Below are 14,180 nucleotides of genomic sequence, written 5' to 3' on the forward strand. Positions count from 1 at the left end.
CGAAGCATCGGAATCTATAACTAGTGTCTCAGGAATGGTTCAAAACATAGACAGCAGGAAGATTCAGTCTTCTTGTACTTAAGTTGGCATTGTGCCTTTTCTATTTAATTCAAATGCAATTTCTGTGTTTCGTCGTCAGTACGTAGGTCAGAGGGATACAGTAAACCTGAAGTGAAGCATCGGAATCTATAACTAGTGTCTCAGAAAAGTTTCAAAACATAGACAGTAAGAAGAGTCAGTCGTATTGTACTTAAGTCGGCATTGTGCCATTTGTATTTAATTCCGTTCCAATTTCTGTGTTTCATCGTTAATACGAAGGTCCAAGGGATACAGTAAACCTGAAGTGAAGCATCGGAATCTATAACTAGAGTCACAGTAATGGTTCAAAACATAGACAGTAGGAAGAGTCAGTCTTCTTGTACTTAAGTCGGCATTGTGCGTTTTCTATTTAATTTCGATGCAATTTCTGTGTTTCGTCGTCAATAAGAAGGTCAGAGGGATACAGTAAACCTGAAGTAAAGCATCGGAATCTATAATTAGTGTCACAGGAATGGTTCAAAACATAGACAGTAAGAAGAGTCAGTCTTCTTGTACTTAATTCGGCAGTGTGCCTTTTGTATTTAATTCCGAAGCAATTTCTGTGTTTCATCGTCTATACGATGGTCAGAGAGATACAGTAAACCTGAAGTGAAGCATCGGAATCTATAACTAGTGTCACAGGAATGGTTCAAAACATAGACAGTAAGAAGAGTCAGTTTTCTTGTACTTAATTCGGCATTGTGCCTTTTGTATTTAATTCCGATGCAATTTCTGTGTTTCATCGTCAATAAGAAGGTCAGAGCGATACAGTAAACCTGAAGTGAAGCATCGGAATCGATAACTAATGTCACAGGAATGGTTCAAAACACAGACTGTAAGAAGAGTTCGATTTGTTGTACTTAAGTCGGCATTGTCCCTTTTGTATTTAATTCCGATGCAATTTCTGTGTTTCATCGTCAATAAGAAGGTCAGAGCGATACAGTAAACCTGAAGTAAAGCATCAGAATCTATAATTAGTGTCACAGGAATGGTTCAAAACATAGACAGTAAGAAGAGTCAGTCTTCTTGTACTTAATTCGGCATTGTGCCTTTTGTATTTAATTTTGATGCAATTTCTGTATTTCATCGTCAATAAGATGGTGAGAGGGATACAGTAAACCTTAAGTGAAGCATCGAAATCCATAACTAGTGTCACGGGAATGGTTCAAAACAAAAACAATGAGAAGAGTCAGTTTTCTTGTACTTAAGTCGGCATTTTGCCTTTTGTATTTAATTCCGATGCAATTTCTGTGTTTCATCGTCAATAAGAAGGTCAGAGGGATACAGTAAACCTGATGTGAAGCATCGGAATGTGTAACTAGTAACTCGGGAATGGTTCAAGACGTAGACAGTAAGAAGAGTCAGTTTTCTTGTATTTAAGTCGGTATTGTGCCTTTTCTATTTAATTCCGATGCAATTTCTGTGTTTCATCGTCGATAAGAACGTCCAAGGGGTACAGTAAACATATAGTGAAGCATCGGAATGTAAAACTCGTCTCACAGGAAATATTGAAATCATAGTCAGCAGGAGGAATCAATCTTCATGTACTTAAGTCGGCATTGTGCCTTTTGTATTTAATTCTGATGCAATTTCTGTGTTTCATCGTCTATAAGAAGCTCCAAGGTATACAGTAAACATATAGTGAAGCATCGGAATCTATAACTGGTCTCACAGGAAGTGTTCAAATGATGGTCAGTAAGAAGAGTCAGTCTTGTTGCACTTAAGTCGGCATTGTGCCTCTTGTATTTAATTCCGATGCAATTTCTGTGTTTCATCGTCAATAAGAAGGTCCAAGGGAGACAGTAAACCTGAAGTGAAGCATCGGAATCTATAACTAGAGTCACAGTAATGGTTCAAAACATAGACAGTAGGAAGAGTCAGTCTTCTTGTACTTAAGTCGGCATTGTGCCTTTTCTATTTAATTCCGATGCAATTTATGTGTTGTCGTCAATAAGAAGGTCAGAGGGATACAGTAAACCTGAAGTGCAGCATCGGAATCTATAATTAGTGTCACAGGAATGGTTCAAAACATAGACAGTAAGAAGAGTCAGTCTTCTTGTACTTAATTCGGCATTGTGCCTTTTGTATTTAATTCCGAAGCAATTTCTGTGTTTCATCGTCAATAAGAAGGTCAGAGCGATACAGTAAACCTGAAGTGAAGCATCGGAATCGATAACTAATGTCACAGGAATGGTTCAAAACACAGACTGTAAGATGAGTTCCATTGCTTGTACTTAAGTCGGTATTGTCACTTTTGTATTTAATTCCGATGCAATTTCTGTGTTTCATCGTCAATAAGAAGGTCAGAGCGATACAGTAAACCTGAAGTAAAGGATCGGAATCTATAATTAGTGTCACAGGAATGGTTCAAACATAGACAGTAAGAAGAGTCAGTCTTCTTGTACTTAATTCGGCATTGTGCCTTTTGTATTTAATTCCGATGCAATTTGTGTGTTTCGTCGTCAATAAGAAGGTCCAAGGTATACTGTAAACATATATTGAAGCATCGGAATCTAAAACTGGTCTCACAGGAAATGTTCACAACATAGTCAGTAAGTAGAGTCAGTCTTCATGTACTTAAGTCGGCATTGTGCCGTTTGTATTTAATTCCGATGCAATTTCTGTGTTTCATCGTCAATAAGAATGTCAGAGGGATACAGTAAACCTGAAGCGAAGCATCGGAATCTATAACTAGTGTCTCAGGAATGGTTCAAAACATAGGCAGCAGGAAGATTCAGTCTTCTTGTACTTAAGTCGGCATTGTGCCTTTTCTATTTAATTCAAATGCAATCTCTGTGTTTCGTCGTCAATACGTAGGTCAGAGGGATACAGTAAATTTGAAGTGAAGCATCGGAATCTATATGTAGTGTCACAGGAATGGTTCAAAACATAGACAGTAAGAAGAGTCAGTCTTCTTGGACATGAGTCGGCATTGTACCATGTGCACTTAATTCCGGTGCAATTACTGTGCTTCATCGTCAATAAGAAAGTCAGAGGGATACAGTAAACCGGAAGTGAAGCAACGGAATCTGTATCTAGTGTCACAGGAATGGTTTAAAACATAGACACGGAAGAGCCAGTCTTCTTGTAGTTAAGTCGGCATTTTGCCTATTCTATTTAAATCCGATGCAATTTCTGTGTTTCGTCGTCAATGAGAAGGTCCAAGGGATACAGTAAACCTGACGTGAAGCATCGGAATCTATAACTAGTGTCTCAGAAAAGGTTCAAAACATAGAGAGTAAGAAGAGTCAGTCGTATTGTACTTAAGTCGGCATTGTGCCATTTGTATTTAATTCCGTTCCAATTTCTGTGTTTCATCGTTAATACGAAGGCCAAGGGATACAGTAAACCTGAAGTGAAGCATCGGAATCTATAACTAGAGTCACAGTAATGGTTCAAAACATAGACAGTAGGAAGAGTCAGTCTTCTTGTACTTAAGTCGGCATTGTGCGTTTTCTATTTAATTCCGATGCAATTTCTGTGTTTCGTCGTCAATAAGAAGGTCAGAGGGATACAGTAAACCTGAAGTAAAGCATCGGAATCTATAATTAGTGTCACAGGAATGGTTCAAAACATAGACAGTAAGAAGAGTCAGTCTTCTTGTACTTAATTCGGCAGTGTGCCTTTTGTATTTAATTCCGAAGCAATTTCTGTGTTTCATGTCAATACGATGGTCAGAGAGATACAGTAAACCTGAACTGAAGCATCGGAATCTATAACTAGTGTCACAGGAATGGTTCAAAACATAGACAGTAAGAAGAGTCAGTTTTCTTGTACTTAATTCGGCATTGTGCCTTTTGTATTTAATTCCGATGCAATTTCTGTGTTTCATCGTCAATAAGAAGGTCAGAGCGATACAGTAAACCTGAAGTGAAGCATCGGAATCGATAACTAATGTCACAGGAATGGTTCAAAACACAGACTGTAAGAAGAGTTCGATTTCTTGTACTTAAGTCGGCATTGTCCCATTTGTATTTAATTCCGATGCAATTTCTGTGTTTCATCGACAATAATAAGGTCAGAGGGATACAGTAAACCTGAAGTGAAGCATCGGAATGTGTAACTAGTATCTCAGGAATGGTTCAAAACATAGACAGTAAGAAGAGTCAGTTTTCTTGTACTTAAGTCGGTATTGTGCCTTTTCTATTTAATTCCGATGCAATTTCTGTGTTTCATCGTCGATAAGAACGTCCAAGGGATACAGTAAACATATAGTGAAGCATCGGAATGTAAAACTCGTCTCACAGGAAATGTTGAAATCATAGTCAGTAGGACGATTCAGTCTTCATGTACTTTTGTCGGCATTGTGCCTTTTGTATTTAATTCTGATGCAATTTCTGTGTTTCATCGTCAATAAGAAGGTCCAAGGGATACAGTAAACATATAGTGAAGCATTGGAATCTAGAACTGGTCTCACAGAAAATGTTCAAAGCATAATCAGTAAGGAGAATCAGTCTTCTTGTACTTAAGTCGGCATTGTGCGTTTAGTATTTAATTCCGATGCAAATTCTTTGTTTCATCGTCTATAAGAAGCTCCAAGGTATACAGTAAACATATAGTGAAACATCGGAATCTAAAACTGGTCTCACAGGAGGTGTTCAAAGATGGTCAGTAAGAAGAGTCAGTCTTGTTGTACTTAAGTCGGCATTGTGCCTCTTGTCTTTAATTCCGATGCAATTTCTGTGTTTCATCGTCAATAAGAAGGTCCAAGTGATACAGTAAACATATAGTGAAGCATCAGAATCTAAAACTGGTCTCACAGGAAATGTTCAAAAAATAGTCAGTAAGAAGTCAGTCTTCATGTACTTAAGTCGGCATTGTGCCTTTTATATTTAATTCCGATGCAATTTCTGTGTTTCATCGTCAATACGGAAGGTCCAAGGGATACAGTAAAACTGAAATGAAGCATCGGAATCTAAAACTGGTCTTACAGGAAAGGTTCAAAACATAGTCAGTAAGAAGAGTCAGTCTTCTTGTACCTAAGTTGGCATTGTGCCTTTTCTATTTAATTCCGATGCAATTTCTGTGTTTCGTCGTCAATAAGATGGACCAAGGGATACAGTAAACCTAATTCGAAGCATCGGAATCTGAAACTGATCTCACAGGAAAGCTTTATAACATAGACAGTAAGAAGAGACAGTCTACTTGTACTTCAGTAGCCATTGTGCCTTTTCTATTTAATTCCGATGCAATTTCTGTCTTTCTTCGTCAATAAGAAGGTCAGAGGGATACAGAAAACCTGAAGTGAAGCACCGGAACCTATAACAAGTGTCACGGGAATGGTTCAAAACATAGACAGTAAGAAGAGTCAGTCATTTTGTACTTAAGTTGGCATTGTGCCTTTTCTATTTATTTCCGATGCAATTTCTGTGTTTCGTCGTCAATAAGAAGGACCAAGGGAAACAGTAAACCTGAAGTGAAACATCGGAATCTATAACTAGTGTCACAGGAATGGTTCAAAACATAGAGAGTAGGAAGAGTTAGCCTTCTTGAACTTAAGTCGGCATTGTGCCTTTTCTATTTATTTCCGATGCAATTTCTGTGTTTCGTCGTCAATAAGAAGGTCCAAGGGATACAGTAAACATATAGTGAAGCATCGGAACCTACAACGGGTCTCACAGGAAATGTTCAAAACATAGTCAGTAAGAAGAGTCTGTCTTCTTGTAGATAAGTCGGCATTGGGCCTTTTCTATGTAATTCCGATGCAATTTCTGTGTATCGACGTCAATAAGAAGGTCCACGGGATACAGTGAACCTGAAGTGAAGGATCGGAATCTATAATTAGTGTCACAGGATTGGTTCAAAATATAGACAGTTAGAAGATTTAGTCTACTTGTACTTAAGTTGGCATTGTGCCTTTTCTGCTTAATTCCGATGCAATTTCTGTGTTTCATCGTCAATAAGAAGGTCCAAGGGATACAGTAAACCTGAAGTGAAGCATTGGAATCTATAACTAGAGTCACAGGAATGGTTCAAAACATAGACAGTAGGATGACTCAGTCTTCTTGTACTTAAGTCGGCATTGTGCCTTTTTTATTCAATTCCGATGCAATTTCTGTGTTTCATCGTCAATAAGAAGGTCCAAGGGATACAGTAAACCTGACGTGAAGCATCGGAATCTATAACTAGTGTCTCAGAAAAGGTTCAAAACATAGACAGTGAGAAGAGTCTGTCGAATTGTACTTAAGTCGGCATTGTGCCTTTTGTATTTAATTCCGTTCCAATTCCTGTGTTTCATCGTCAATACGAAGGTCCAAGGGATACAGTAAACCTGAAGTGAAGCATCGGAATCTCTAACTAGAGTCACAGGAATGGTTCAAAACATAGACGGTAGGAAGAGTCAGTCTTCTTGTACATAAGTCGGCATTGTGCCTTTTCTATTACATTCCGATCAATTTCTGTGTTTCGTCGTCAATAAGAAGGTCAGAGGGATACAGTAAACCTGAAGTAAAGCATCGGAATCTATAATTAGTATCACAGGAATGGTTCAAAACATAGACAGTAAGAAGAGTCAGTTTTCTTGTACTTAATTCGGCATTGTGCCTTTTGTATTTAATTCCGATGCAATTTCTGTGTTTCATCGTCAATAAGAAGGTCAGAGCGATACAGTAAACCTGAAGTGAAGCATCGGAATCGATAACTAATGTCACAGGAATGGTTCAAAACACAGACTGTAAGAAGAGTTCGATTTCTTGTACTTTGGTCGGCATTGTCCCTGTTGTATTTTATTCCGATGCAATTTCTGTGTTTCATCGTCAATAAGAAGGACAGAGCGATACAGTAATCCTGAAGTAAAGCATCGGAATCTATAATTAGTGTCACAGGAATGGTTCAAAACATAAACAGTAAGAAGAGTCAGTTTTCTTGTACTTAATTCGGCATTGTGCCTTTTGTATGTAATTCCGATGCAATTTCTGTGTTTCATCGTCAATAAGAAGGACAGAGCGATACAGTAAACCTGAAGTAAAGCATCGGAATCTATAATTAGTGTCACAGGAATGGTTAAAACATAGTCAGTAGGAAGAGTCAGTCTTCTTGTACTTAAGTCGGCATTGTGCCGTTTGTATTTAATTCCGATGCAATTTCTGTGTTTCATCGTCAATAAGAAGGACAGAGCGATACAGTAAACCTGAAGTGAATTATCGGAATCTATAACTAGTGTCACAGGAATGGTTCAAAACATAGACAGTAGGAAGATTCAGTCTTCTTGTACTTAAGTCGGCATTGTGCCTTTTCTATTTAATTCTAATGCATTTTCTGTGTTTCGTAGTCAATAAGAAGGTCAGAGGGATACAGTAAAACCTGAAGTGAGGCATCGGAATCTATATCTAGTGTCACAGGAAAGGTTCAAAACATAGACAGTAAGAAGAGTCAGTCTTCTTGTGCATGAGTCGGCTTTGTGCCATTTGTATTTAGTTCCGATGCAATTACTGTGCTTCATCGTCAATAAGATGGTCAGAGGGATACAGTAAACCTGAAGTGAAGCATCGGAATCTATAACTAGTGTCACAAGAATGGTTCAAAACATAGAGAGTAGGAAGAGTTAGTCTTCTTGAACTTAAGTCGGCATTGTGCCTCTTCTATTTAATTCCGATGCAATTTCTGTGTTTCGTCGTCAATAAGAAGGCCCAAGGGATACAGTAAACATATAGTGAAGCATCTGAACCTAAAACGGGTCTCACAGGAAATGTTCAAATCATAGTCAGTAAGAAGAGTCAGTCTTCTTGTACTTAAGTCGGCATTGTGCCTTTTCTATCTAATTCCGATGCAATTTCTGTGTTTCGACGTCAATAAGAAGGTCCAGGGGATACAGTGAACCTGAAGTGAAGCATCGGAATCTATAACTAGTGTCACAGGAATGGTTCAAAATATAGACAGTAAGAAGATTTAGTCTACTTGTACTTAAGTCGGCATTGTGGCTTTTCTATTTAATTCCGATGCAATATCTGTGTTTCATCGTCACTAAGAAAGTCCAAGGGAAACAGTAAACATATAGTGAAGCATCGGAATCTAAAACTGGTCTCACAGGGAATGTTCAAAACATAGTCAGTATGAAGAGTCGGTCTTCTTGTACGTAAGTCGGCAATGTGGCTTTTCTATTTAATTCCGATGCAATTTCTGTTTTTCGTCGTCAATAAGATGGTCCATGGGATACAGTAAACCTGAAGTGAAGCAACGGAATCTAAAACCGGTCTCACAGGAAAGGCTCAAATCATAGAGAGTAAGAAGAGCCAGTCATCTTGTATTTGAGTCGGCATTGTGCGTTTGTATTTAATTCCGATGCAATTTCTGTGTTTCATCGTCAATAAGAAGGTCACAGGGATACAGTAAACCTGTAGTGAAGCATCGGAGTCTATAACTAGTGTCACAGGAATGGTTAAAACATAGACAGTAGGAAGAGTCAGTCTTCTTGTCCTTAAGTCGGCATTGTGCCGTTTGTATTTAATTCCGATGCAATTTCTGTGTTTCATCGTCAATAAGAATGTCAGAGGGATACAGTAATCCTGAAGTGAAGCATCGGAATCTATAACTAGTGTCACAGGAATGGTTCAAAACATAGACAGTAGGAAGATCCAGTCTTCTTGTACTTAAGTCGGCATTGTGCCTTTTCTATTTAATTCTATTGCAATTTCTGTGTATCGTCGTCAATAAGAAGGTCAGAGGGATACAGCAAAACCTGAAGTTAAGCATCGGAATCTATATCTAGTGTCACAGGAAAGGTTCAAAGCATAGACAGTAAGAAGAGTCAGTCTTCTCGTACATGAGTCGGCATTGTGCCATTTGTATCTAATTCCGATGCAATTACTGTGCTTCATCGTCAATAAGAAGGTCAGTGGGATACAGTAAACCTGAAGTGAAGCATCGGAATCAATAACTAGTGTCACATAATGGTTCAAAACATACACAGCAAGAAGAGTCAGTCTTCTTGTACATGAGTTGGCATTGTGCATTTTGTATTTAATTCCGATGCAATTACTGTGTTGCATCGTCAATAAGAAGGTCAGAGGGATACAGTAAACCTGAAGTGAAGCATCGGAATCTATAACTAGTGTCACAGGAATGGTTAAAACATAGACAGTAGGAAGAGTCGGTCTTCTTGTACTTAAGTCGGCATTGTGCCTTTTGTATTGTAAGTAGGCTGTTTATGTTTTCTCAGGCTGTTTATGTTTTCTCTATGTAAGTAGGCTGTTTATGTTTTCTTATTGGCAACGTTACGTAGCGCTCAATATGAAAATCACTGGCTGTGCTGTGTGCAGTCTGTGGCTAGTTTGCATTGTTGTCTGCCATTGTAGTGTTGGGCAGCGGCAGCTGGCTGTGAACAGCGCGTAGCGTTGCGCAGTTGGAGGTGAGCCGCCAGCAGTGGTGGATGTGGGGAGAGAGATGGCGGAGGTTTGCAGTTTGTCATGAACTGATATATATATATTATGATTTGTGATGATATTAAGGTAAATACATTGTTTGCTCTCTATTAATATCTTTCATTTGCTAACTACCCCTATCAGTAGTTAGTGCCTTCAGTAGTTTGAATCTTTTATTTAGCTGGCAGTAGTGGCGCTCGCTGTATTGCAGTAGCTTGAGCAGCGAAGATTTTTGTGAGGTAAGTGATTTGTGAAAGGTATAGTTTAATTTTTGTCAGGGCCATTCTTTAGTAGGGAGTTTTGAAAGTCAGATTGCGTTGCGCTAAAAATATTGTGTGTCAGTTTAAGGACAGTCATGTATAATTGTTCTAAGGGGACGTTTCATACGTCGACCCTTAGCCTAGGATACCTCACTGGAATCTTCTGATTTTTCTTGTAGTTTGTGTATTTAGTGTAGCTTTTGTTTATTGCTAGCGCGTAATTGTAGAGAGAATCTCCTTTGTAGTTGTAGCCTTTCATTGTTGTACAGTAAAACAGTTGTGGCATGCATATAGATTTGCACCAATTATTTCGCAGCTGTAATTAACAAGATATTATTTTCAGTGTTATGTTAATGTGTTCTCTTATTTTTGCTCTTCAAATTGTGTTTTTCTGTGTTGTCGTGTGAAATACTGTGACAATAATGGCGTGTGAAAAACGTAATACTAGGCTCCAAAGTAAACTGAGAAATGACAGTGAAAATGAGAGCAGTGTGTTAGCGCCACCGAGTTATGAATTAACTGATGTTCAAAGTAGTAATTTGGTAATTGTGCATAGGGAAATGGAGCGGGCGGCAAACAATGGCGTGGACAGTGAAACAATTAGTGAAGAGGGAAGCATTATCGATCGATCGGTCGGCAACAGCTCGCCTCAGGAATCCGAAATGACAGGACACAATTTCGCAAATACTGTAGATTCAGGTTTTGGGTCATCACCGTTTTCTCAAATAAGTCAAGACACATTTTCTGCTTGTCAAAATGTGAATGTTGTCGGTGCAAATGCACTGCCGAAAAGCGTAGAGAAACAGATTCCAGACACTAATACATTATTATTGCAATTAATGCAACAAATGGGACAAAAGCTTGAAAAGTTAGACACAATGGAACAACACCAGAGACAAACACAGCAACAGTTAGACACAGTGGAACAAAATCTCAAAAAGTTAGACACAGTGGAACAAAATCTCAAAAAGTTAGACACTACACTTGAACAAACACGTGAAGATTTAACCACTGAGTTACATAACATCGAATCGAAATGTCAAAAAGTCTGTAATGACGTAAAAACACAAATTTGTGACCATTTTCAACCTATTTTTTCGCGGCATGAAAATGCATTACAGAATCACGAAGCAGCCATAAAAGAGCTGCAAACCATTGTTCATGAAAATCTTGAGACCTTGTGGGCTAAATTTGACTCAGTTGCATCTACCGATTCGGTTACGCAACTTGCAAAAGCTCAGGAAAACTTAAAGGACAAAGTAGATACTCTGAAACTTGGTTCAGAAAAACACTCTGAGGAAATAAGTACACTATCAGAGAAAGTAGCCGAACTTTCGGATCAATTCACTAACTTATCTACAAAGGTAGATGATGATCTGAATGACACAAGACCCGTAGCCTTCACTGACACAGAAGAGTATGAACAAATAAGAAAATTCAAACAAAATCAGAATCAAATTAATACACAACACCAAAGAGAAATCCGGGAAGTACAAGATCAGCTGACACAGGTAATACAAGAATTACGTATTTCAGAGAACACTCGCGCTCCAACACGGGAAGAGGGACTTAGAAACACGGAAAAGCTGCAAAATAATAACACAGGGCATTTCGGAAGTAATGAAAGAAATTGGGAATGTGCACCGAATTTTGAGATGGAACGGCCGACACGACCTAACAATGACCGATATGCGACTCGCCGACATGATAATTTTGACTATAAGCTGTTCATTACTACACGTAAATTCAAAACGTTTAAGAATTCTGCCAACGACATTCATCCACAAGCGTGGCTCCATCAATTCTCTCATTGTTTCCCTCCCAACTGGTCATTGGAGCACAGGTTAGAATTTATGTGTGGCTACTTAGAGAATGAACCAGCTGTAAGAATGCGATCGGTCATTTACGATTGCCACAGTGAAGGAGAATTTTACCATGCCTTCCTCTCAGCATATTGGTCTCAAGCCACACAAGACCGGGTAAAACATGGTATCATAATGATGAAACATTTCGAACAATCTGAATTTTCCAGTCTTGTGAAATATTTTGAAGACATGTTGCATAAGAATCAATATCTTTCAAACCCATACAGCCCCTCAGAACTCATCCGCATTTGCTTACTCAAATTGCCTGAACATTTACGACATATTATTTTAGCAGGACGTTGCAAAGATGACATTGAAGCATTTCAGGGTCTGTTACAAGAATTGGAAATTGACACTGACAATCGGGGAACGCGGAAACAGGAGCACAACAATTACAGGTCACATCTGTCACAATTCCACGATGAAAGAAATAATAACTGGACACGACAAGGCTATTCTCACAACACATATCGTGACCAAAACAGACACCACCCGTATGACAACCGTTGGCAGAGTAGTAATAATTACAGGGAAAGATCACCTCTCCGTGGTAATGACTATCAGAGAGACAATCAGAGAAACAGACAATATGGGAACCAAAACAATTATTATCAAGGGAGACAGAATAACTTTAGACGCAACGGTCCAGCGCGCAGTTACGATTCAGGGAGAAATTCTCCACCACTTAACCGACAAGAAAGAAACTACAGGAACTACCGACATAACGACAGACCTGAATTCCATCAGAACTGGCGAGCTTTAAACAGAGCTGGGCCCTCTGGGCAAGGCGAATTTGTGGAAGTTAGGCCTCCTAATCCCAGTAACGGCGCGCGCCAACAAAGAAACAGACAATGACTCACACCGCAGGCAGCCGCGTGCGCCCGCTGGCTCAGGGAAAAATAACATTGACGCTAACCTTGAGCAAAATTCCAGTATTCTTTACCGACGTATACCACATGATAATTGCGTTAAAGTTGAAACTCTGCGTGCTAGGAAGAGTAAAGGGCTACACCACATTTCACATGTAAAACCATTTATTGACAGATAATCTGCCTTTTAACTTTGTCTTTGCCATAAAACGTTTCACTTCACGTTACTAGTATGCTTTAGAAACTGTTACCATGCAACAATGTTTGAAGTTCAATATCCAGCCAAGAACCAAGAGAAATTATTTAAACAGAAATTACGAATGCATTGTTATTGCGAACAGACGACACAGTGTAATTGTGTGTGTACATTCTTGCTTGTTAGTTGTACGATTAGAACATTTACCAGTACTGCTAATGAGATTTTAATGCAACATTTTGGTTTACTTGAAAATACATTCCGGATTTAAAGTGCTTTCTGAGAGATACCAGATGACACAGAGGTTAGTTTATGTGACAGCTACACGATTTTTATCACGACGCTACTAATGAGTGACAATTTACAATGTTGCTTTTGCAGTGTATCTGTTTTATATCTGCACAGTTTTCTGAATTCTTCTAGGAAGAAAAACATGTTTTAGTAGTAACTTTTGTGGTATAGCAACAATGAGACAGCCTTTTTCGTGGCATAACAATACGTTACTGTACAGTACTTTCCTCATCACGGCAATAAGCGTAATAACTAAGATATCTATACGTAAAGCATTTCACTTTTGTGTATCATGAGGTAAGTACATTGACTTTAGCAGAACTTTGCTTACAGAGGACGATAACTACGACAGTTCCACAGAATTATCTTACAGCAAGACGCGCATTTAGCGCTACAGGACACGCATTTGAGTGATTAATCTTATACTTAAAACACTTATTTTCAAAGATTTTTTAATTACAAAGAAAGTTTTCCGTGATACATTTCATTCCATTGCTGTAATTTGTAACACCTGAGGGTATAATTACGTTTATCCTCAGGGGGGTACACGCTTACTTTGTGTACCATGTGTTTGGCAACCACAAGGAACCCTAGCTAATATGGTATTTGCTTATACAACTTTACACATCGGTACCATATTTCTCTAACACACAAATTACACAGCTATCTGATCATTTAACTGAGTGATAAACATTTTTTTTACTACGTCAGTGACAGATGTTTACGCAATTACACCGTTGGATAACTTCACACTTATGAAACTGTATTTTGTCTGTACTTTGTAAACTGTTCATATTTTTTCGGAATCATTGTGATACTATGAGAGCTTTGAATGATGTATTTGGTATGAGATCATGATTTTTAAAGTACGTTTGAGGCAGCTGACACTTTTGACATGAGCAGAGAATTATTTTAGGCTTAGAAATTATTGGAGGAAGTTACGACGATTTTGAGATTTGACTGAAGTGTTATGATGTTATTATTACAACGACGATGTGTATTATGTTGTTGAGGAATGTTTATTATGCTACGTATTTCTCATGATGAAATATTGAAGAAGTGTCGACGAATATGTATATGTATAATGAGGTAAGGAATAATGAGTAGTGTTTAGGGACTCTGATTTATGAAAAGGATGTTGGAAACCAAGAAACGTACTTTAAGAGTTATGAAATGTGTGACTGTATCACAATGCTGACCAATATTTTTTTTGGACACTTATATTTATAGGATTTTGTTTCTACAGATTTGCAACGCTAATT

Source organism: Schistocerca piceifrons, unplaced genomic scaffold, assembly GCF_021461385.2.
Source record: "Schistocerca piceifrons isolate TAMUIC-IGC-003096 unplaced genomic scaffold, iqSchPice1.1 HiC_scaffold_1544, whole genome shotgun sequence".
NCBI lineage: Eukaryota > Metazoa > Arthropoda > Insecta > Orthoptera > Acrididae > Schistocerca > Schistocerca piceifrons.